Source organism: Herpailurus yagouaroundi, unplaced genomic scaffold (assembly GCF_014898765.1).
Source record: "Herpailurus yagouaroundi ecotype Mexico unplaced genomic scaffold, PumYag 140, whole genome shotgun sequence".
Lineage (NCBI taxonomy): Eukaryota > Metazoa > Chordata > Mammalia > Carnivora > Felidae > Herpailurus > Herpailurus yagouaroundi.
The window spans coordinates 93,432,043-93,456,561 of NW_024412395.1; the positions used below are offsets into that span (position 1 = coordinate 93,432,043).

The 24,519-nt window shown below is 43.4% G+C and overlaps 1 protein-coding gene across 2 annotated transcripts in view; it reads right to left on the reverse strand.

Annotated features, from left to right (window-relative positions):
- Positions 1–24,519, reverse strand: part of MREG (melanoregulin) — a 63,369-nt gene that overhangs the window by 16,859 nt on the left and 21,991 nt on the right. The gene's annotated exons all lie outside the window — the stretch shown is intronic.

Consider the following 24,519-nt stretch of genomic DNA (forward strand, 5'->3'; position numbering starts at 1 on the left):
TTGAGAGTTACAGGGGCACCTGGGGGGCTCAGGTTGAGCTTCCAACCTCGGCTCAGGTCATGATCTCGCGGTTCATGAGTTCCAGCCCTGCATCGGGCTCTGCGCTGACAGTTCACAGCCTGGAACTTGCTTCGGATTCTGTGTCTCCCTCTCTCTCTCTGCCCCTCCCCTGCTCGCTCTCTGTCTCTCTCTCTCAAAAATAAATAAACATTAAAAAAAAGGTTTTTTTAATTGAAAGTCATAAAATTGGTGTCATTTTATTTTTTTCACAAACAGTGACAACTATTTGGCAATATGTTTCAATATATATATAAAGGGGTAAAATATTTAATCTAAGAATTGCAGTTACAAGAGTCTGTCCTGAGGAAATCATCTCAAATACAAAAAATATCAATGCAAATAATGTCCGTGAAAGCACTAACTGGAAATGCAAAAAGGTGAAGATAAAAGACTTAAGATACATGAGTCATCAGTGTTAAGGCAGAATATTTATTTATTATAATATATATTTTTGAGACAATTATATACATAATGTATGTATATTGTACATTTGTATATACATGCACATATATGTGTGTTGTATAAATATATGTATGTATATATATATATACATATAGTGTGTGTGCATATGTGTGTGTATATATATACACACACACACACACACATACATACATTGTTGTCTCAAAAAAAAAGAAGAAAAATGCAATAAAATAGTATACTAATATTTATCTCGGGGTAGAATTATGTATAGGTGATTTTTTTCTCCTATGTTTTCCAAATTTTCCACAATGGTTACATACTTCTTTTATAATCAGAACAGAGATTTTAAAATACCTAAGGAAGACTATTTTTACAGTTTCCTTTGTTAACCCCACCTAATTCTACTTACCTCCCAAAATGAAAAAGTCTAGTTATGGGTACTATTCTCATTTGAATTTATTTAGAGAAGTATTTACTATGTTCTGGATGACAACTGACAGACCCTACACAACTCATATGACTTCAAATGAATGCTGTCAAATTGAAAATCCTGTGGATAAATTTGTAAGCTCCTGTGTGTATGTGCGTGTTGTGATACTTAGCTGAAAACACTTGCTCCTGTGGGGCATTGACTCTGGGTTGCAGGATCTCTGCCAGCTTTCAAGAGGAGGAGGGAGACAGAAAGCAGGGGAACAGAGTGAGGACAAGGGCAGGTGTGTTGACAAAGAAGCCCCAGCAGAGTTGAGATTACCTGGGGGTGGCAGGCAGTCAGAGGAGCCAGGTAGAAACACAAGGAAGAGAAAGGAAGGGAAGAGAGAAATCAGGAAGTTATAATTCTTTTTTAAAAAGCAAAAGCAAATCCAAATGTTTCTCATTTTTTTAACCCAAACATTTCTTATTGTAGGGGTAACTTTTTGTAATTATTCTTCCTGCATACCTTATCACAAGGGACCCTACTAATAATTGTTCTTTATTTATTTGAAAGCTGTCAGCTTGTTTATTTCTCCCTGGCACTGAAACTTACCAGTCCTTTCCATCTTCACCACCCCCAGAAGGAAGGGTTTTAGTTCTCCCTGGCACTGAAACTTATCAGTCTTTTCCATCTTCGCCCCCCCCCCCACCGCCCCCCGCAGAAGGAAGGGTTTAGTATATGTGCTGCCGAAGCGAGCACCAGAAGGAAGGGTTTAAAGCAGGTGGCCAGTGATCCGTTCACTCATTTGGGTGTGTGTGTGTGTGCGTGTGTGTGTGTGTGTGTTTTGGAGGAGAGGTATGCCCCCCCAAAAAAGAAAAGAGGACTAGGGACCCTGGCAGGTGTCCCTAATTTCTTTATCAACCGAATTTCCTGGTAACTAGAGGTATGACATCTGCTAGGAGGAAGAAACTGTATCTATAGAATGCCCTTAGCAGTATATCTCTGGCCAAAGCATTTCTTAGACTCAAGACACCCAACATCTTTGGGGTATTGCTCCCTGGAGCCATAAGCTACAAAATAATGAAGGGGTATAAAATGGAGCCCTTTTGCAACTTAAATGCTTTCCACTATGTGAGGTAACCCAGTGAACCTCATTTACACACATCTAGTACTGAGTCAGAGGTGCATGTCCTGTGGGGGAAGGTCATCCTGGGGTGACCTTCTCAATGAACCAGAATGCTCTCTGCTTCATCTGAACCTCTGGATTGCTTACGTCTTTGAAAGTATTAGCAAACCTCGATACTGGCTGGGTAAGATCTATGATCCACGTGACTCTGATTTGACAATCTATGATTTGCTCACCCCACCCCTCCCCCATCACTTGACTTGGAAGTTCTAATTTCTCCATATGTTCATTGTATACTCTAGACCTCTAAGTTATTGATATCCTTTTTAAGACCTGGAACTGCAAACTAAACTACTGCCCTAATCACACCAAGCAGGTCTCCAGTTTATTACAGCCCCATGAACACAACCCGAGTCCTACCGACCCTTCCACCGAGGAAAAAGATGCTTACTCCCTTTGTCACCTGTCAGTGACAACACAGCCCCAGCAACACCTAGGAATTATTATGCCAGTCCAAGCCTTACACAACTTTTTTCCTTACAATTCCAGCCTCCCACTCAGCATTCACTTCCCTCTTCTTATACCTCTCTAACCTTCAGCTTTGTCTCCAGGGCTGGCTCCCCAACTCAAGCGTTTGGGGGCTACTCTGACAAAGCCTCACACATGATGTGATGCCACAGCCTGAAGGCAAAATAATGGCTCAGGCAGAAGCAGTCCTGTAATTGCCTGGAAACAAACTGGCTAACACTTTTGTTTATAATTATCCCAGTCTTTCCTGGCTATTACAGACACAGGGATGACCCTGTGCCAAGCCAATTAGGAAGCTGCCTCGTGAATCCTCAACTCGGCAGCCATTTCCAGTTGTCAAGACCTTGCCTTCTTAATATCTGCTTTGTTCGTCATCAACATGGCAGGCGTTAGTTAACTCAAGCAAAGCCCCTGACACAACTCCTGTGCAGTGGAAATCCCAGCATGGGAAGGGAGAACGGCGGTGTGCCATTAATCTACTACACATTCAATGTGTTTGGAAATTACAGTGTATTTTTTTAAATTGTGACTAGGGGCGCCTGGGTGGCGCAGTCGGTTAAGCGTCCGACTTCAGCCAGGTCACGATCTCGCGGTCGGTGAGTTCGAGCCCCGCGTCAGGCTCTGGGCTGATGGCTCGGAGCCTGGAGCCTGTTTCCGATTCTGTGTCTCCCTCTCTCTCTGCCCCTCCCCCGTTCATGCTCTGTCTCTCTCTGTCCCAAAAATAAATAAACGTTGAAAACAAAAAAATTTTTAAATTGTGACTAATCTTACAGACAGGTCATTGTATAGTCATTTTCAAAAGGAAAAGAAAATCATCGGTAAATGAAAAATGTCTTGCACCCATAAATGAAAAGGCTAGAAGAGTCCTTCCGTTTCTAAAGAGGATCTCTTGCAAAGTATCACAAAGCAGGGCAGGGTCGGGGATGTCACAGGAAGTCTTCCTCAAAGGAGTTGGTTGTGTGCCCTTCATGTATGAAAAATTAAATCCACACAGGGGTGCCTGAGTGGCTCAGTCAGTGAAGCATCTGACTTTGGCTCAGGTCATGATCTCACAGTTCATGAGTTCCAGCCCCGTGTTGGGATTCTCTCTCTCTTCCTCTCTCTCCCTCTCCCCTGCTCTCTCAATCTCTCTCAAAAATAAATAAACTTAAAAAAAAAAGAAAAAGTAAATTCACACAATCATTTGAGCAAAGTCTACTGAGTGCTCAAACCAATGGCAAAGCTTGCATGATCTCAGGACAGGGGGTAAATGTTTTAGTGTTTACAAGACATGAGGCCTCTGCCACAACTAACTCAATTTGGTCAATGTAGCACTAAAGCAGCCAAAGACAATATGCAAACAAATGGACAGTTTGTGTTCTGATAAGCCTGGATTTGGCAAAACAAAACCAAAAACATGGATTTGGCCTGTGAGCCACAGTTTGCCTGAAATGTAGAGAAAAATGTGGCACGGAGAATCAAATCGCCCAGTTTTACTCTCCGAAATGTCCAACCCCCTCAGGTCATGATCTCACGGTTCGTGGGTTCAAGCCCCGCGTTGGGCTCTGTGCTGGCAGCATGGAGCCTGCTTGGGATTTTCTCTCTCCCTCTTTCTCTTAATCTATGCCTCCCTGCTCCTAAAAATAAATAAACTTAAAAAAAAAAGAAAGAAAAGGAAAGGAAAGGAAAGGAAAAGAAAAGAAAAGAAAAGAAAAGAAAAGAAAAGTCCAAAGCCCATTGCAAGCACAGTGCATGTATCTTGCTCAAAGGACATAAATGAAGTCTAGCTCTGTAAGACACAGGAGTAGGGGAATGCAACACTTCATGTTTCTTGGGCTAAAAGCCAAGTCACTGATCCATAGTTCACAGGCCTTTAAATATGGGGACTTTGAGATCCTGTCCTTCATACCTCCCTCCGATAGACGGAAAATAAAAAAAAAAAAAAAAAAAAAAAAAACAGGCCCAGAGAGGTTGTGTGGTCTGCCAAAGGTCACACAGCAAATGAGCAGTTCCGTCAGGAGACAGAGTTGGGCCTGAATCCCAGGAATCCTTTCTGTAGCACCACCCTCCTCTTCCTGCCCTATGAAATAAACATCTGCTTTCCTTATTCACAACCGTTGCCAAAGCCCCGGGGTGACAGGGTAAAGTGGATGAGCTCTCAAATTTGTGCCGGCAGGGGAGTCTTTTTTCCAAATGATAGCTCACATAGAACCCCAGTATAAAACATGTGAGAGTAAAGGTGCCTCTCTCCCTCTGCCTGGTCAGAGCTCGTGGGGCACCCTGAAGGGATTGTGAGGATCAAGGAAACCAAGTAAAGACCAAGCAAAGAAGGAAAATCCTTTCCACACTAGGACGGAGGGATGGCAAAAGAGTGAGTGTCGGGAAGGGCAGTTCAAATGTGATTTTATTTATCGCCTGCCGCCCTCTCCATACTTCCAGTTTCCAGCACTCTCTCTGCTACTTTTCAGTCCTGCCCGGATGCCCAGGGCCAACCACGGTAGTGCCCCTCTCTCTCAACCTCCCCCTCCACCATATCCCGCAATTGTTAGTCCTGGGTTCCATTCCTGTGAAAAAGTAATTTGGGCTGACCCTTTAGTGATACTAATGACACGTAAATTAATTTTGGCTAAGACATAAAGCAATCAGTCTCTGATAAGAATTAATGTATTATTGCTTCCAGAGATCAGATTTGAGGGGTTTTTTAAAGTTTATTTATTTATTTTGAGAGAGAGAGAAAGCACGAGTGGGGGAGGGTCAGAGAGAGAGCAGAGAGCAAGAATCCCAAAGCAGGCTCCACACTGTCAGAGCAGAGCCTGATGCAGGGCTCGAACCCACGAACCATGAGATCATGACCTGAGCCAAGGTTGGACACTCAACCGACTAAGCCACTCAGGCACCCCCAGATTTCAGTTTTAAAGGGCTTTTGCAGTAGCACAACACAGTGTTTTTGATATTATGTGGGGTGACTTTTCCAAAGATGCCTGGGCAGGAGCCGGGGAGGCTGCCTGAGGTAAGGAAATCTTCACCCAGAAAGGTCTTAACTTCATCAGTTTTATGGTAGATTTCATTGGCAGGTGGGGAAGAGTTCCAACTCTATTTTAAGAAGTTTAGAAACCACAGACAAGACACCAAAGCATTGGCCCACGGTCAAGTTCTCAGCCTTGATGCCAACACAGAAGCTATTCTAAGGGCATCAAGAACTGCGAGGCATCTGAGATTTGACTCCCTTACAAGGTAACAAGTTCTCCTGCCACAGTTTCATGAGATACGGCGAGAAAAAACCCCAAGAGTTTCCTGGTAAGAGACAAAGGACCCAGCAATAGCGGGTCGGCACTTTTTATGGTCCTTTCTCTGAGCTCCAATTCCAAAGCAGGAATGGGAAGGGGGTCAAATAATCCATGCACACACTGTAGGCTGTTTTATAGGAAAGGAAGCCTAAACTGAGGGAACCTGAATTATTTTGTTTTATTTTTTTTTAATGTTTTTTTTTTTATCTTTGAGAGAGAGAGAGAGAGAGAGAGAGAGAGACAGAGCATGAGCGGGGGAGGGGCAGAGAGAGAGGGAGACACAGAATCAGAAGCAGGCTCCAGGCTCTGAGCTGGCAGCACAGAGCCCTACGTGGGGTTCGCTCTCACGAACCACAAGATCATGACCTGAGCGCCCCCTGAATCCTTCATAATGAACGGTAAGCCTGCCTGCCCTTTGCTCCAGAGAGACGGCTACCTACATCTCCCAGGCTGTTCACTATGTAAACTTGAAAAGACAGTCCAGAACGAAAGGCAGGCAGTGCCTCCTGTCACAATGCGTGCAGAAATCAAGAGACCCGTGGAGAATTCTCTCCCAACGTTCAAGGCCAGGCCTACTTAGGACTCCCAAGGAATGCGAGCTTCCCAGATTGGGAATAACAGGTCCATAGGAAAAGAACAAATCTTGCACAGGGCAAATGAGCATTTTTTTACTTGTTTAGTTTAGAAAATGCTCCCCATTCCTCTTAGAATAAAATTCAAAATCCTCGCCATACCCCAGCGGGCAATCCTGGTCTGGCCCTTGCTGGCTTCCCAGTGCCACACCACAGAGCCCCTTCCCTGTGTCCCTCTGCTGCACCCACACGGGTCTTGCTGTTCCTGGCACACACCACGCTCCTTCCTGCCTCCGAGCCTTAGAGTCTGCCATTCCCTCTGCCTGGAATATTCTCCATGAGGCTCACTCTCTCACCACACTCAGGCCTCCCCTCCCCCACCCAGAGTCACTTTCTGTCTCCTCAGATTGTCTTATCTTTCTTCAAAGTGCTCATCACAACCTACTTTTTCTGTATCTGTTGTCAGTCTCCCCTCAGTACAACATGAGCTCCCCCTGAGGGCAGACCTACATCTGACCAGCAAAAGAAACAACTATTCGTAATCCTATCAATGGCATACCTACCGTTATGGGTTGAATTGCAAATTCCTATATTGGAGTCCTCACCCCCAGTACCTCAGACTGTGACCCTATTTGGAGATCGTGTCTTTAGAGAGGTAATCAAGTTAAAATGAGGTCATTAGGGTGGGCCCTAATCCAGTACAACTGGTGTCCTCGTAAGAAGGGGACATTCGCCGTGATTGGTTAAAAAAACGTCAACTGCTATCCACCCTTGGAGGGAGGAATTCAGTACAAAATCATCGCTCTGAAAACACGTCGGTGTGTGCTCTTTCTAGTTTCTACATACCCAAAGGTGCTTTCTGTTCCCTGAATGTCACTGTAAAACAGGTAAAAAAATAAATACTATGTCATGGATTAAAATGTTAAGGTGAACGGGCACCTAGGTGGCTGAGTCGGTTAAGCGTCCGACTCTTGATTTCGCCTCAGGTCATGATCTCACGGTTCATGAGTTCCAGCCTGCGTGGGACTCTGCACTGACAGCTCAGAGCCTGTTTAGGATTCTCTATCTCCCCTTCTCTCTACCCCTCTACCCCGAAATAAATAAGTAAACTTTTAAAAAATTTAAAGATAAAAAATAAAATGAAACGTTACGGTGAGAACGGAGGCCTCCACGAAATGCCACATGTTTCTGGATGCGCAGCCATCAAAAGCCTGGCTCCACGAGGGGCTGAGCCAGTTCCTCTCAAGGACCAGAACCTCACCTGGATCAGCTGACATATTTACATAACAACAAGCCACAGCCGGCAAGCAAAAGGAATAGAGGGATGGATGAGACCCACAGCGGTCTGCTTGTTTCCCTTCCCAGTGGTTTTGCATAGACCTGCTCTAGGCTTCAGGTGGCCTGAAACAGAGTCGGAGGGGATCGGAAGCAGGAGGAACAAGAGAAGAAAACACCTTTCAAACCTAGGGCGGAGGAACAGGTGGAGCGAGTGGTATGAAGGGCAGTTAGTGTTTCAACACCAGCCAAGGATCTGCCAGCTAGATGGGAGACTGTTTCCCAGATGTCCCTGCCTTACCCAACACCAATGGGACAGCAAGAACACCCCCGCACCCCCAGGTAGTTACCCAACATTCTGTGCAACTCACAGATGTGTTCCATGCTGCCTGCCAGCTCACGTCAGGGTGAACCCCTCTAACAAGTCAGCCCCTGGGCCCCACAAAATCCTTGGGACATGAAGCCATCTGGCTCCTCTGGTGCCTTGGCCTCCATCCCTGGGGTCCTCATGCAGGACCTGTCCCTACCCCAGAGATCCTGCACCTCAAGGCGCGGAGCAGCACTGCCAACGTGGCGAGGCTGTTCCAACCCCAGTTCCGGAAAGACCACAGACCACAGTGACAATGTGCACGGACGTGTTTGGAAGCCCCGCAAAAAAGCACTGAGTGGAGCTTCCTCATCTTCACAAGTTGTGATGAGTTTGGCTTCCCAAGTTCCTCTTTCAAATCATTCACACTCTCCACTGAAATCTTCTGGCTTTCTCCTAACACCTGCTTCTTACTAACTTCTAACTGAGCTGAGCCTACACAGAGTAAATGGATGTTTAACTGGGTGGAAAGAAGGGAGAAAAAAAAAAAAAAAAGGGGAGAAGGAATGGGATACTCAGCAGGGGAGAGCCTGGCCTGGTGGGGAGCTAATCCCAGGGGGCACAGCCAGAGGTTAACATGAGAATCCTAGAGGGGCCTCTGGAAGTAAAGAGGGTCCCAGAGGGCAGGGAAGGTTTGGCATGTGAAGGCTGCCCATTCTGCTGGTCACAAATACACCCCTGGAGTAATCCCTGTCAAAATAACACCAGCATTCTTCACAGAGCTAGAACAAACAATCCTAAAATTTGTATGGAACCACAAAGACCCCAAATAGCCAAAGTAATCCAGAAAAACAAAACCAAAGCTGGAGGCATCACAATCCCGGACTTCAAGATGTACTACAAAGCTGTAATCATCAAGCAGTATGGTACTGTCATAGAAACAGACACTCAGATCAGTGAAACAGAAGAGAGAACCCAGAAATGACCCACGAACATATGGCCAACTAATCTTTGACAAAGCAGGAAAGAATATCCAATGGAATAAAGACAGTCTCTTCAACAAGTGGTGCTGGGAAAACTGGACAGCGACATGCAGAAAAATAAATCTGGACCACTTTCTTACACCATACACAAAAAATAAACTCAAAATGAATGAAAGACCTAAACGTAAGACAGGAAGCCATCAAAATCCTAGAGGAAAAAGCAGGCAAAAGCCTCTTTGACCTCAGCCACAGCAACTTCTTACTCAACACGTCTCCGGAGGCAAGGGAAACAAAAGCAAAAATGAACTATTGGGACCACATCAAAATAAAAAGTTTCTGCACCACAAAGGAAATAATCGGCGAAACTAAAAGGCAACTGACAGAATGGGAAAAGATATTTGTAAATGATATATCAGATAAAGGGTTAGTATCCAAAGTCTATAAAGAACTTATCAAACTCAACACCCAAAAAGCAAATAATCCAGTGAAGAAATGGGCAAAAAACATGAATAGACACTTCTCCAAAGAAGACATCCAGATGGCAAACAGACACATGAAAAAATGCTCAACATCACTCATCATCAGGGAAATACAAATCAAAACCACAATGAGATACGACCTCACACTTGTCAGAATGGCTAAAATTAACAACTGAGGCAACGACAGATGTTTGCGAGGATGTGGAGAAAGAGGATCTCTTTTGCATTGCTGGTGGGAATGCAAGCTGGTGCAGCCCTCTGGAAAAGAGTATGGAGGTTCCTCAAAAAATTAAAAATAGATCTACCCTACGACCCAGCAATTGCACTACTAGGTATTTATCCAAGGGATACAAGTATGCTGTTTCGAAGGGGCTCATGCACCCCAATGTTTCTAGCAGCACTATCAACAATAGCCAAAGTATGGAAAGAGCCCAAATGCCCATCAATGGCTGAATGGATAAAGAAGAGGTGGTGTATGTATGCAATAGAGTATTACTTGGCAATCAAAAAGAATGAAATCTTGCCATTTGTAACTACGTGGATGGAACTAGAGGGTATTATGCTAAGCAAAATTAGTAAGAGAAGGACAAATATCATACGACTTCACTCATATGAGGAATTTAAGATACAAAACAGATGAACCTAAGGGAAGGGAAGCAAAAATAATATAAAAACAGGGAGGGGGACAGAATAGAAGAGACTCATAAATATGGAGAACAAACTGAGGGTTACTGGAGGGGTTGTGGGATGGGGGATGGGCTACATGGGTAAGGCACATTAAGGAACCTACTCTTGAAATCATTGTTGCACTAGATGCTAACCAACTTGGATGTAAATTTAAAAATTAAAAAAAAATTTTTTTAATAAACAAAACTTGATGCTGAGCTCTATCAAATAAATTAATAAAAACAAATTCACCCCTGGACATTTTAGTCCCACTTCCTATGGTCCACTTCATCCTGACACATTACCCATCCCCTCCAGACTTCAGCCTGGAGAAGCAAAGGGTTTAACAGCTTAAGGGTATGTACTTTAGTCATTTCCCATTAGAAAAAAACCTGAAACCTTACTGCCTTTAGACAGGTCACAGCATCCATGATATAAGAAGAGGGCATTTTAGAATTAATTTTTGGAGACTGCCATGGTTGTGTTGAAAGGACCCATGGGCAACCCCACTGGAGCATTCCTTGGTTCGAAGGTCTCTCTCTCCTTACAAGCTGTTGCGGTTCCTGCTTCTACCTCCCTGAGAGCACCCGCAGACTGTAAGTAATAGTTGGGGAAGGGGCCAGGGCTAATGGGTAAGAGGTCATAGTCATGAAGCATGGTCTATGTTTAGTAACACCTCAACTGCAATGGATTTTTATCACCACCACTTTATACTTGGTTTCAAAACTTTCTGGTAAATTCACCAAAGCTGACAAAAAAGAGAAGAAGAGAAAAATCAGCTCAGACAGACTGGAGTGCGTTCAGCTGTAAAACTGAACAAAAATATTCTGGTTGTGCTTCAAACGACTCCCTCACCACTTGCTCGGTATCTGGGCCTGGTTAATCAGCAAGAGCACCTGATCTTCTGGTTCTTGGTTTGAAAAACTTGATTCCACAGCCAAGAATGGCAACACTGTGGCCCCAAAATACATTTCCCACCTGCTGGCGGCCTCCCTCCTACTGCAAAATATTATTTATGGAAGAAGGAACGAGGTTAATTTTGACTCAGGTCTATTGAAATTTGCTCCAAGTTAAGTTTTGGAATAATAACAAAGACAACAACAATGTGATGTAAGAGCTTGGGCATGGCTTTACCTCACCTAATTTGTAATTAAACATGACAAGTATTTCAAGAGGGTGTATACCCAGTTTCTCTTCATGAGCCATGCGGCCTGCCTCTTATTGCAAAACCATGCACACAGCTCACTCCTGCACTGTAAGCAGCACGATCCTGTGGAACCAGGTAGCCAGGGCTAGGGCACCCAAATGGAAGAGTGGTTTTATAACAAGAAAAAGATGTTTCCTTCCAGAACACTTCAGGGATTTTAAGTCTAAGAAGCAGCAGATCTGGGCCCCCACCAGAACGCCATCGAGTTCAATCAAAACCAGAAAGCAAGCCAAGCTGTTCTTACAGAAAACTCTTCGGGAGCCTTCCCGAAATCCCCCAGCCGAGCACATTCACATCATGAAGTCCCCGCCTGCCAGGATCCAGGACTCGCACAGGCGCTTTGCAATTAAGAGCCATTTTCGGTTATTCTACCATGAATGAAACCAACCAAAGGAAGGGGCGGGGTGGGGGTAGGGGGTTGAGGGGGAAGCGGGAGGTGAAGAAGCCAAAAATAAAGCCCTGTTAATTACCAACTGCACCAGGCAGTTGGAGGGGACGGAGCTTCAGAGAAACAGCCCAATTTAGCAGAAGAATGTGACAATGTTGAAAAGATAAATACTGATTGCTTCACGCACTGTCTGCCTCAGTCCATTTCAGCAGAGTTCCTCAAAGTTTGCTCCAGCTCCTCGTAAATTAACTCTCATTCTGTCTCCCCACCACCACCACCCTCCCCTTCCCCTTTTTCCAGCACACCCTCAGTACAACACACAAAACAGTTTGGAAAGACCCAGCGAAACAGCCACCATAAAGAATGCTATGAAATAATTATTGTACATGAGGTATATATATATATATATATGAAGTAAAACATGCATATGATCTAAAACTGTTTTCAGGCAGTACATGTTTCCCTGAAGTTAAAGGAAAGTAGAAATCCCCCCTCCCTGAACCCACTCCTCCTCCCCAGGGGTCACCATGACTAACAAGCTTACAGGTAATCTTCCAGAAATTTCACTGCTATGTATTAGCATTTAGCTTTTATACAAACAGGATGACATTATGCATATCCACTTAGCAATAGATCCTAACTACCTTTCCAAGTCAGTACCTATAAATCCTATCTCATGATTTTTTTAACTAGCACTTTCATTGGATATTTTATTTCCAGCTTTTTACTTTTTTTTTCCAAAACAATCCTGCAAAGAACATGTATCTGTTTAACCGCGTGAGAATATCCATAGGATGGATTGCCAACAGAAAAACTGCCGAGCACACTGATTTCATTTAGATTCAATATTTAGGCTACTCCACCTTAAAAAGACTTTCAACCTGGTGAAATGTAGCCAAAATGACAAATGAGGAAGCAGAGGCGCTATTTTGATCACAAGGGATACCATTCTGGGGCAACAGCTTCCCATGGGCTCTCTCGTTTCTCAGCCAAGAGAAAAATGTAGGTCTTTACTGAATGCTGCCGCAGGCTGCTTGGGCAAAGATTCCTCAAAGCTCAACAGTCCCATTGCTTTCTGTGCCCTCAGGCCAGCTTTATGTATTAAATAATAAACCAAGAAAATGAGTTAAGACTTCCATTGCAGAGTGTGACTAACTATGGGCAGCAGGGACGGTATCCGTACTTGGTTGAGAAAACAGTCAAGAGGTCTCCTGGGAGAAAACGAGCTACAGTAGGACTCGCGGAGCCTTGGCGGTGCCTTGAGTTCTATTTGTAATCATCTGTGTGCTTCACTTGGACTACAATGTCTAGAGATCCCTCCTTTCTATTCTTAATCTGCTGACTCTGTGTGGGTATTTGCCTAGCCTCTTCACCAAGTTGAGCCTTTATTTGAAATACTTCTCTTGCTCTCAGCCCCAGATGCATCCACTATTACATTAGTCCAGATTTCTCTTGATTCCACATTCTGCTGCCTGCCCTCCTAAATCCATGCCTGTGTCCAGTGCCTGAGGCTACTGTTCCCCTAGGGGTGATGTTCAGAAATATCTATCTACTACCACCAAGGGGCAAGGTATCTAAGCAAATTACATGAATAACTTTATACTGGAGATGAAAGCATCAGGTTATCATTATCACATCTGGAGGACAATGGTAGTGAGCCTAGTATATGAAACATACTTAGAGCAGCACCTGGTACACAGTAAATGCTCCATAAATGTCACTTGCCATGATTCCTTTTCACCAAGCTACCTTCTGGTCTGGTCACTGATTTCCCTTACAGATTTCATTATAGAGGAGAGACTGCACTGACCAATCAAGTTTATGGCCCACTAAACCGTTATATATATTTGGGTTTATACAACAGTCTCTTGTGAATTTGGTTACCGTGAGTAAAACCCCCTGGGATGGTTAATTAGATGTCAACTTGTCTGGGCCACAGTACCCAGGTATTTGGTCAAACATTATTGTGGATGTTTCTGGGAAGGTATTTTGGGGATGAGATTAATATTTTAATTGGTATCCTCTGAGTAAAGCAGATTACCCTTCATAATATGGATGGACCCTAACCAAACACTTGAACGCTTTAATAGAACGAAGGGTAATCTTCATGCAAGAAGGCAAACTGCCTTTGGACTTGAACTGCAATTCTTCTCTGATTCTCCAGCCTGCCAGCCTCCCTCATCAGATTTTGGATTCACCAAGCCTTCACAACTGTGAGCCATTTCCTTAAAATAAATATCTCTCAATACCTATAGATAGATAATAGATACATGGTAGATAAGTAGATAGATGATAGATAGATAGATAGATAGATAGATAGATAGATAGATAGATAGATGATAGATACATGGTAGATAGGTAGATAGATAGATAGATAGTAGATAGATAGATAGATAGATAGATAGACAGATCCTGTTGTTTCTTTTCTCCGAAGAACTCTAACACCCTCTCTGTGTTCGTATAGCTCTATGTGCTCTGAAAAATTCAAGTTCAAAATTTGCAAAGCTGATCACCAGATGTTGGGCAGAAATGACACCACATGCAGTACTGAAAACCTGTGAGCTTCGCATGAACAACCGACCAGCTTCCCTCACATACACACCCATCACACTGACCTAAGAATAGCCGTGAACCTGGAAGTGGGTCTTTTTATGAGGAAAGTAGAAACTCTAACTTAATAGAGGTATCAATCAACCAGTTAGTTCTCATACTGAGTTGAGAGGTGGAGATATAGGAAGGACAGAAAAGAATTTTCTTACATTGTTGACACTAAATTAACATCAAGACTAAAAAACAATTAGCCTTTCAGGTATGTGAAAAAACAGACAAGACTTTAAATCAAACCTACTTGATTCATCGTTAGACATGTAATTTTTTAAATGTTCATTTTTAGAGAGACAGACAGACAGAATGAGAGAGGGAAGGACGGGCAGAGAGAGAGGTAGAGAGAAAATCCCAAGCAGGCTCCATGCTGTCAGCACAGAACTGGATGTGGGGCTCAAACCCATGAACGATGAGATCATGAGCTGACTGAAATCAAGAGTGGGATGCTTAACCAACTGAGCTACCCAGGCACCTCTAAACACATCATTTTTAACAAAATTAACCAATAAATAAACACAACAGGCAGAATTTGAGCTTCTGTTGAAACAAATCATGTATATCAACTTTGAAAAAATAATCACACATTGGAGTTTCCTTAAGAGGGAAATAAGTTGGACAGTGTCTTATACTTTTTCTCCAAAGTTCTATACCTATCCATTTATTTGAACACCTGTTTATTACTGGTCACATTTATTTTTTAATTTTTTAAAATGTTTATTATTTGTTTTTTGAGAGAAAGAGACAGAGCATGAGCAGGGGAGGGGCAGAGAGAGAGGGAGACACAGAATCCTGAACTGGCTCCGGGCTCCGAGCTGTCAGCACAGAGCCCGATGCAGGGCTCGAACTCACAACTATGACATCATGACCTGAGCCAAAGTCAGACACTTAACCGACTGAGCCACCCAGGCACACCTAATCACATTTAAAATAAAAGGTAAAGAATGGGGCACCTGGGTGGCTCAGTCAGTTGAGTGTGTCCAACTCTTCATTTCAGCTCCTAAATCTCTCCCTGGTCTCTGCCCCTCCCCTGCTCATGCTTGTTCTCTGTCTCTCTCAAAATAAGTAAAACATTAAATAAATAAATAAATAAATAAATAAATAAATAAATAAATAAATGGCAAAGAAAATCATTTACCTATCTACCCTACATCTTCAGAACCTGATGGCTTTCCTTCTCCACTCCACAGTCAAGGGATGACTGTGTCAGAATGACTGACAATGCTGAGTCAGAAACTCATTTCTGTTTGGACACCATCAAGAAAAGTCACTGAACCTCATTTTAATAAATACCCTGTCCACATCAACAGACTGTGGTGAGAAGGCAGGTAATGCATGAGAGAGCACCGTGACTGTATGACCAGCAGGCATCTCTGATGATCTCATTTGTCCCAGCAAAAAACAAAGTTACTGGAGGCTTAACCTGGTATTAATCCCGGGTGTTTCAAATTTAAAAGCGGTCAACTGTAATTTGTAGACATTACAACGTTGAGGCACTTTGATGTTTTCAGCTTCTTCTCAGACTCAATTGGTTTGTGTGAGTTGTAAAAAAAAAAAAAAAAAAAAAAACTAATGGAAAAATACAATTGCTATCAATGAAGCATCCTGCACCTGCTTGCCAATAAATATGTGGCCTTCCTTCTGGAAATTTCCACCTCACGAGCACACTAACTCCGGAAACACGGACATGCAGCCACCGGTTACCGGAACAGTGAAGTTCTGGATGTGGAGGAAGCTGGACTGCTTCCTGCCCATCCCCCTACTGCATTTTCCTGGAGATCCCCAAGTCCACGTCCCTCCTCTGTTTCATTGACTCGTCAGTGCTCTCAAGGTGCATTATCTACTGGCTTGCATGTATCTCTCCGGGGCCTAGAAGAAAGAGGCCCAGGAGGACGGAGTCTAAGGAACAGTGAAAGAAAGAGGCCTGGCTATTCCAGTGTAGTATAGGGATGCCCAGAAAAATAGAGCAGAATTTAGGCACGACAAGAAAGCTCCCCCACCCTGCCCCAGTCTTCTGTCCTCTCTACTTCCTTTCCACAACCAAGCAGCTCAGAGGGAGGGTCCACCAGACATCAACCTCTTCTGAGTTTACGGTCCTAATGCGGACACTTAGCAGCAATGACCGGCCACAACTGAACCCATTCTATGTGGATGGGGAAACTGATCAATCTGGAGCCATCAGCTGTTCTGTTGATCAATCTGGAGGTTAAGAAAGGTGACCGAAATAACAACTGTTAGCAAGGATATGGAGACATTGGAACCCTTCGGCAATGATTTAAATGAGGATCTAAAATGGTGCAGCCTCTGTGGAAAACAGTATGGTGGTTCCCCTAAAATATTAAATACAGACATTCCATATGATAAAGCAATTGTACTTCGGGGCAAATACCCAAAAGAATTAAAAGCAAGAACTTACATAAATATTTGTACACCTGTGTTCGCGGCAGTATTCCTCAGGAAGCAGGTCAAGTGCCCGTCAACGAATAAATGTGTAAACAAACTGTGGTTTGTACACATAGTGGAATATTATTCAGCTTTAAAAAGGAAGGAAATGCTGACACCTGCTACGACGTGAATGAACCTTGAGGACATTATGCTAAGTGAAGTGAGCCAGTCACCAAACATCCAGTCTTGTACAATTCCACTAGTACGAGCTACTTAGATTAATAAAGACACAAAGGAGAATAGTAGTTACCAGGAGCTAGTGGGGAGGAGTAATGGAGACGTCTTGTTTAACGGGTATAGAGTTTCATTTGGGAAGATAAAAATGTCCTGAAGATGCATCAAGGGGAAGGTACTCAGGCCACTGAACTGACACTTAAAAATGGTTAAAATGGTACATTTTCTATTTTATGTTATGTACATTTTACAATGAAAAAAAGAAAGGTGATCCTATGACCCAGCTTGTCTAGGGCAGCCCCAGTTTGTATCTTTGGCCTGGCATACTTCATATTAGCACCTCCTTTTCTTTACTTGAGACTTGCGACCATCCCAAACTGGGCTGCAACTAGCACGACAACTCTAATGTTATATCACCACTCAGTGTCTCCCATCCAAGTACTAACCAGGCCCGACCCTGCTTAGCTTCCAAGATCAGACGAGATCGGGCGGGTTCAGGGTGGTATGGCCGTGGACACTATTCAGGGTCTCTAGCTGAAACATGGGATGGGTATAACTCCCACCCCCAAATCTATCTACCTCCAAAGCCCGTGCTTTCTACCAGCTCACACCCTAATCAATATCTAATGATTTCCCCTGTCTACATCAAGCTTTCTAATATTTATTATTTCAACTCTGCTGGCTTATATAGACCTTTGATGTGCTACCTACTTCATAAAAAACATTACCTTAATGCTAATCTCCAGAAACGGGCATATATATATATATATATATATATATCTATATATATATATATATTTTTAAATATATATATATTTAATGTTTTATGTCTATGTACTTCGACAGAGAGAGAGAGAGAGAGAGTGCAAGGGGAGAGGGGCAGAGACAGAGGAGAGAGAGAATCCCAAGCAGGCTCTGCACTGTGAGTGTGGAGTCTGACGCAGGCTCAATCCCACGAACCTCAAGATCATGACCTGAGCCAAAATCAAGAGTTGAACACTCAACCGACTGAGCCACCCAGGTGCCCTTACTTATACATATATATATATATATATATATTTTTTTTTTTTTTTTTTTTTTTTTTAAGTGGGTGGACAAGAATAGAAGGGAACATCACAGACCAACAGAATGCCTTCTGGTGTGGTCCAATGGACTTCTGAACATGGAATGGTTCCTTGGGTGTTAAAAAGTCCCAAAACAACAGCATCTGGAGGGTGTTACACGCAGTGGCCAATACAGGTTGACATGAAACACTACGGAATCACTCTGTGACTCCACTGATACAGTGTGTGTGATATCAACAAACACAAAGACCAGAGCATCTACTTGAGGCAGGAAGTCAGCATCCATTTGGTAAGTTCCTCTTTGACCAAAAAGATTCCACTGAGGCTATCTTCTAAGCTCACTAGAGAGATGGGAGCAGTGTTTCCCTACTGGCTTCTGGGTCATCCAGATTGAGCTGGGATCCCAATTTCGCCACTCATTTCCTCCAGCACCGTGCAAAGACGACTCAAAGTCTCTAATGTTATGTGTCAAAATGCCTCCTTCGTGGGGTTACTGTGAGAATTCAGTATTCGCCTGTAGAGTATGCTGCATGCTGCTTAGCACACAGCATAATAATACTGCCACCTAGAAACCAGAGGGTAAGACCACTTGATTCTCAGATCCTCATAAGCATTTTTATTCTCTCCCCCGCTCACCCAAATATTCACCAGCACTAGCAAAGTAAGGGAAAGAATGGCTGCATTCAACAATCCAGATGATCTGGGTTCCCAAAGAAAAAGGCCTTTGGGAGAACCCAGAGTTATCTGGAGAATTGCCTCAATGTTCCCCTATTCTGCTCTCCATGCTCGTCATAAAGCTTGCAGTCCTTTCTCCAACAGTAGCCAACGTTCACCCACTTCCAGCACAGGTCCTGTCCCACGTGTGGGGACCTGTGCAGACAGTCACGCACAGCCCAGCTGGACTATCCCGGTCCTCGAGGGCTCTGAAGTTCTGTGGCTGGTACATGATCCTCTCCACCCTCCCTCTCATTGCCTCACATCCTCCGACCAGATACTCCACTCACCTCTGGCTCTGTCTTTCTTTCCCTTCAGTACCAGGGATATGACAGGCTAAGTGTATCATCCAGACACTGCCAACAGCCCCTGGGAAGGTCTGTTGCTAATTTAAACGTTTTATAGGACCTGTTTACAAAGCCTGCCAACACTCTTCAAAGCAGAATCCCGACACACAGGAAGAGCAAACAAACTGTAAACCAGGAACATTTTATGTTTTTGCTTCTGTGGTCTTAAAAAACATACCACGTGTGTAGCTGCTCCCCAGGGTCCAGCAAAGTGGGGCTTTTATGGGATCACTCCAGCTACACAAGCATCTAGTGTTCACAGGGATCCTGCTGCTGGTGTATAAATACTGCCTCGCTCAGTGACAGGGAGGCAGGCATTGGTCATGAGAACAACATACATTTCTGAGCACGTGATGACTTAAGGGCTTTAAAATAGGCATAGAGTGGCACCTGGGTGGCTCAGTCAGCTAAGCGTCTGAGTTTGGCTCAGATCATGATGTCGTGGCTTGTGAGTTCGAGCCCAGCTTCCGGCTCTGTGCTGAGCCTGCTTCAGATTCGCTGTCTCCACTGCTCCCTGCCCCTCCCCCGCACTCTCTCTCTCTCTGTCTCTCTCTCTCTCAAAAATGAATAAATGTTAAAAAAATTTTTTAAAATAGGCATAGAATTTCTATCACTGATTACACCAAATACACATTACCAGTGTTGCACCAAATAGTGCTTAAAAGTGTTCGGAAGAACGATCTGGTTTTTAGCATTTATTTGCATAAAGAAACTGGTACAAAAAAGTCTTTTTTAGCGGAATAAAATGTTGACTGCTACTGAACCGTCAGAAGAGACACCAAATAACCTAAGTCAGAGAACACCAAACAAAGTGGAGAAGGGATGGAAGGGAACAAGAGAAACCGTCCTGGAGCCATTAAAACAGAAGCCCGGGATAGGAGCCTTAACTACTGCCATCAGCATGGATTAGCACCTCCCCCGCTCCCCTGAAAGGTCTGCTATGTCACAACCAAGTAAGTCAGGATCCTCAGACTCAACATAGCTCTTGTCCCACTGATCTGAGAATGCTGTTCACTCCTCTGGCATCAACAAGTCACAGAGAGAGACTTGGGCCAGACGTGAATCACCCATATTGACATCTACCTCGAATTGCAGACAGTGTCTATTCCTCTCTCGCGATTTCAATCGTGGCGCTCTTTACAAAGGACCTCTCTGGATTCACAAAGCCAAGACTCAAATCTCAGCTTCACACTTTCGGCTGTGTGGCCCCGGGCAGGCGGCTTCCAAAAGAAACAGCAACGGTACCTGCCTCACTGAGTTGTTGTGCAGAGGGCACGGTTAGTATATGTAAAGTGGTTGAACAGTGCCTGGCACTGTTTTCATTACTATTAATATCTTGGAGGACAAGACCACAATGATTAAAATTATTTATACAAATAAATAAAAAAGAGGCACTGAAATTTCATAAGCCATCATTAAGCTCCCTAGAACTGGGTGCACTATGTGAAACACGATTAGTTTAATGAGAATGAGCTAACGACACTGAGTTAGTGGCACTACTTACTCACAAACAGAAAGTATTTTACAGCATCATTCAAAGTCAAGAGCAGTAAGTTTTCCACTGCTTGGAGGTCTGTAGATGGATCATTTCTTCTACCGAAAGTCTGTTTCCAATGAGCTTTTGAAGCTTTTGCAAATGAAAGTGCATTCTATTCGATTGCAATAAATGTTACTTTTACATTTTCTGTCAGTGCAAGTCACTCTAAGTTCACGCTTTTGCTTCATGATTTACTCTGCATATACTTCTTTTCTGATTTTTTTTTTTTCATTTTGGGAAAAGGCTGCAAATTTAGCCTTCACTATCTGCAGCATTTCCTCAACTAGGGGAATGGAGATAGTATACACACTGTTTTGAAATTATTTTTCATTTCTCAGAGACTTCCGAATACGGACATTCTCGGCATGCTACTGCTACTCAAGGGAAACCATAACGTTCAGTTTCCCTGAATACCTTGTTTGAGCTTCTGAATGGTACCATGCAGGCATCTCTAGGGTTTCTTATACCTTAGTAGGTAGAATTCGTTTTCCTTTAGGGGCACCTGGGTGACTCAGTGGGAGAAGCATCTGACTCTTGATTTAGGCTCAGGTCATGATCTCACAGTTCAGGAGTTTGAGTCCCACATTGGGCTCTGCACTAGCAGCACAGAGCCTGCTTGGGATTCTCTCTCTCTCTCTCTCTCTCTCTCTCTCTCTCTCTCCCTCCTTCTCTGCCCCTCCCCTGCTTGCACATTCTCTCTCTCATTCTCTCTTTCTCTCAAAATAAAAAACCTAAAAAAGTTTTGTTTTTCTTTCAGAACTAAAATCCCATTTTATTAACATTGTGCTAGTTTTATCCTTTGTGAAAAAGAAAATGAGCAACAGTAATAAACAAGGAACTTGCTTAAAACACAAGCCCATGGGCTTCCCACTTCCACCTACTTAATCAATGGTGGATTCATTTTTCACTCATACTAGACAACATAACAATAATAATACGTAGTAGTCACCCTTGTTGTAAATGTTCCCTAAGCATTTGCAGCCCATACACACATTTTGTTAGCTGACATGTTTTTTTAATCTAAAAATCTGGACATTTTATACGTAAATCTGGATTTTCAGCTTCCCTTAAGAATCAAAAGCTCTAGGACTTCCAGCTCCACATTTTCAGCCAGGCCACCAGCTCTCTGGAGCCCAGCAGCTGTGCCCCTTACACACCGTGTGAGCCTCCAATACTCTTCAATTTTGCAGCCCCCACTGCCTTCTCCTACGTTCCTCCAAGTGGGGGCGCCGTGGCCATTCCGGCATCCTCTTTGACCCAGCAGTTCTACTCCCAAAAAAAATCTACCAAAGGTCACGTGAGTCTATACGGACATCCACAGCAGCACTGCCTCAATACACCCGAATCCACATGAACATTCGTAGGGCCTGCTTGAATAAACGATGGCAAACCCAGGTAAGAGAATACTAGGGACCCCTCCCCCAAAGCAATGACATAAATCTAGAGCATCCTGAAATGGATCTATGTCTAAAACATATTACTGAGTAGAAAAAAGCAAGGTGAGGAACAGTAGGTAATGTGGGGGAAAAGAATACGTATATTAATATATGCTTTCCTATACATTTCAAATTTCTGGAAGAAAATATGAGAAACCTTTTTTAACCATGTGTACATATTACATAGACATATATAATATATAATAATACCTACACATATAATAGGATTACATACAAAATATATACAATATATATAATATAATATATATATAATATATACCTTGTGTATATATACATATATATTTTATATTTAGAAAAAGGAAAGACCATGAGCAGAGATATGTGTTTATTATTTTTTATATATTTATTATATATATAATATATACGCCTTGTGTGTGTATATATACATATTTTACACTTAAAAAAGAAAGTACCATGAGCACAGATATGCGTATACTTTATAAATAATATATATACTCTGTGTGTGTATGTATATATATTTCACACTTAAAAAAGGAAGTACCATGAGCACAGATATGCGTATGCTTCATATATATATTATATATATATAATATATATATACCTTGTGTACATATATATATTTTACAGGTAAAAAAAGGAAGCACCGTGAGCAGAGATATTTCAAATCACTTCACGTGTGGTTATCATCAATCTGTGTATTATTTACTCGACTGCCGTCTCAGTTACAGAGTACCTGCAAAGCTGAGCCTGACTCCAGTTCTCAGGCAAGGGGAAGAAGAGGCCTCCCGCGTGGCCCTCCACCCAGGCCCAAGAGCAGAACAGAGATGACTCAACAGGCCACTTGGGAAGCTGTGCTTTTCCACAGTATTTCACAGCTTGCATTGTCTTCCGCACTGGTTTTCCAACAGGAAGGACAAACGGGAGCAGAGAGGCAGGAGCTCCTCCAGGGAGAGCTGCCGGGCTCAGCTCCAAACACCCCTTCCGGCCCCTTCCACACTTACTTGGGGCCTTGGAGAGAGGGGTGTGCCGTGTATTAACGGCCCTGTTGCTGTTACCCGCGTTGGGCATGGTGGGGGCATGGAGTCTATTCTCACCAGCAGAAAGAAACCCTAGCTGGTCAGCCCAGTTCAGCAGAGTAAGGGGTTGGCTCTTCTCACCAAGGGAAAGCAAGGTGACGCATTCCTGTCCATATGCTCCAGGAGGGCGGCCAGGCAGCAGTGCTCGGCCCCAGTGGCTTTAGGATGTGCTTTCGGTGTTACTAGGAGAGAAGCGAATTGTGCCAGGGACAGGGGATGCCGGGGACAGCCAGGAACACAGCCACTCACAGGATGCTAGGCCCCTGAGTTAAAACCTGTGACAAATGTCCAGCAGAGGCTGTCCTCTCGGCACTCCATACCCAAAAAAGGACTCTCATCAACAGCCCCTGCGGACTTTCCAAGCCCGCCCTCCCCCCAGGCGTCAAAAACCAGAGGCAACTTTCAGCCCTGCCCCCACCCTGCGATGCCCCCCTCCACACTCACTTCTAACCCCCAAAAGTATCCAAGCCGTACCAGAATAAAAGGACATATGGAACTTCTAAAAGTTATCACTTCCTGCTAATGCAGGTTTGGGGGGGGCGGGGATAGTTAGCAATCAACTAGCAAAAATAAAGAAACCTAGATAAGGAACAGATGACTACGCCCCCCCATCCCCCGCCACCTGCCCCCAACAACACACATACACCCTCTCTGGTACTTGATTTCAGAGCCAGCGCCTGGGGTTTGCAATGTCCCTACTCTTAGTTCCTATAAGATACAAAGTAAAACATGCAGGTCTATAGTTAATACAGATATCTACTCAGAGCTAACTGATAAACGCAGAATTTAGAGAAAACCTAGGTAGTATTATGTGGAAAATTACATCCACAATATTATATTATATTGTATTTATATATAGTACTATAATAAGAAAATAAAACATGACCCCCCTCTTAACTTATTAGAGTTCTCTCCTTTTCAATATTCTAGTGTTCCTGTACCAGTAACTTGGGAGTAAGAGTTCATTAGGAGCGTTTCCAGCACCTGCCATTATCCATTTATCAAAACCCTTAGAACATACTCTACGAAGAGTGAACCCTGATATACTGTGGACTTTAGCTAGTAATAATGTATCAATCCTGGCTGTAACAAATGTAAGTCACTGCCATAGTGCAAGACTTTAATAATGAGGGAAACTGTGGCCCCTGGAAGGAGTGGCTGCACTTTTCTGCTCTATTTCTCTAAAACCTTAAAACTGCTCTGAAAAAGTAATAATTTTAAAAATTGCTACTACCAAAAAAAAAAAAAAAAAGATGGATTTCATGCCTCATCACAAAAGTTATGATACGCTGCCATTTAATCAAGAGGCACAATTTAACAAGCGATAAACAGGAAAAAGAAATAAAACGAATTCAGGCTCCGCTGATTCACAATTATTGATAACACAAAATATCCTTCAACGTCAGTCTGAATCTTCTAATTGTGGCTTGCTACACAACCGGAAAAATTACAGA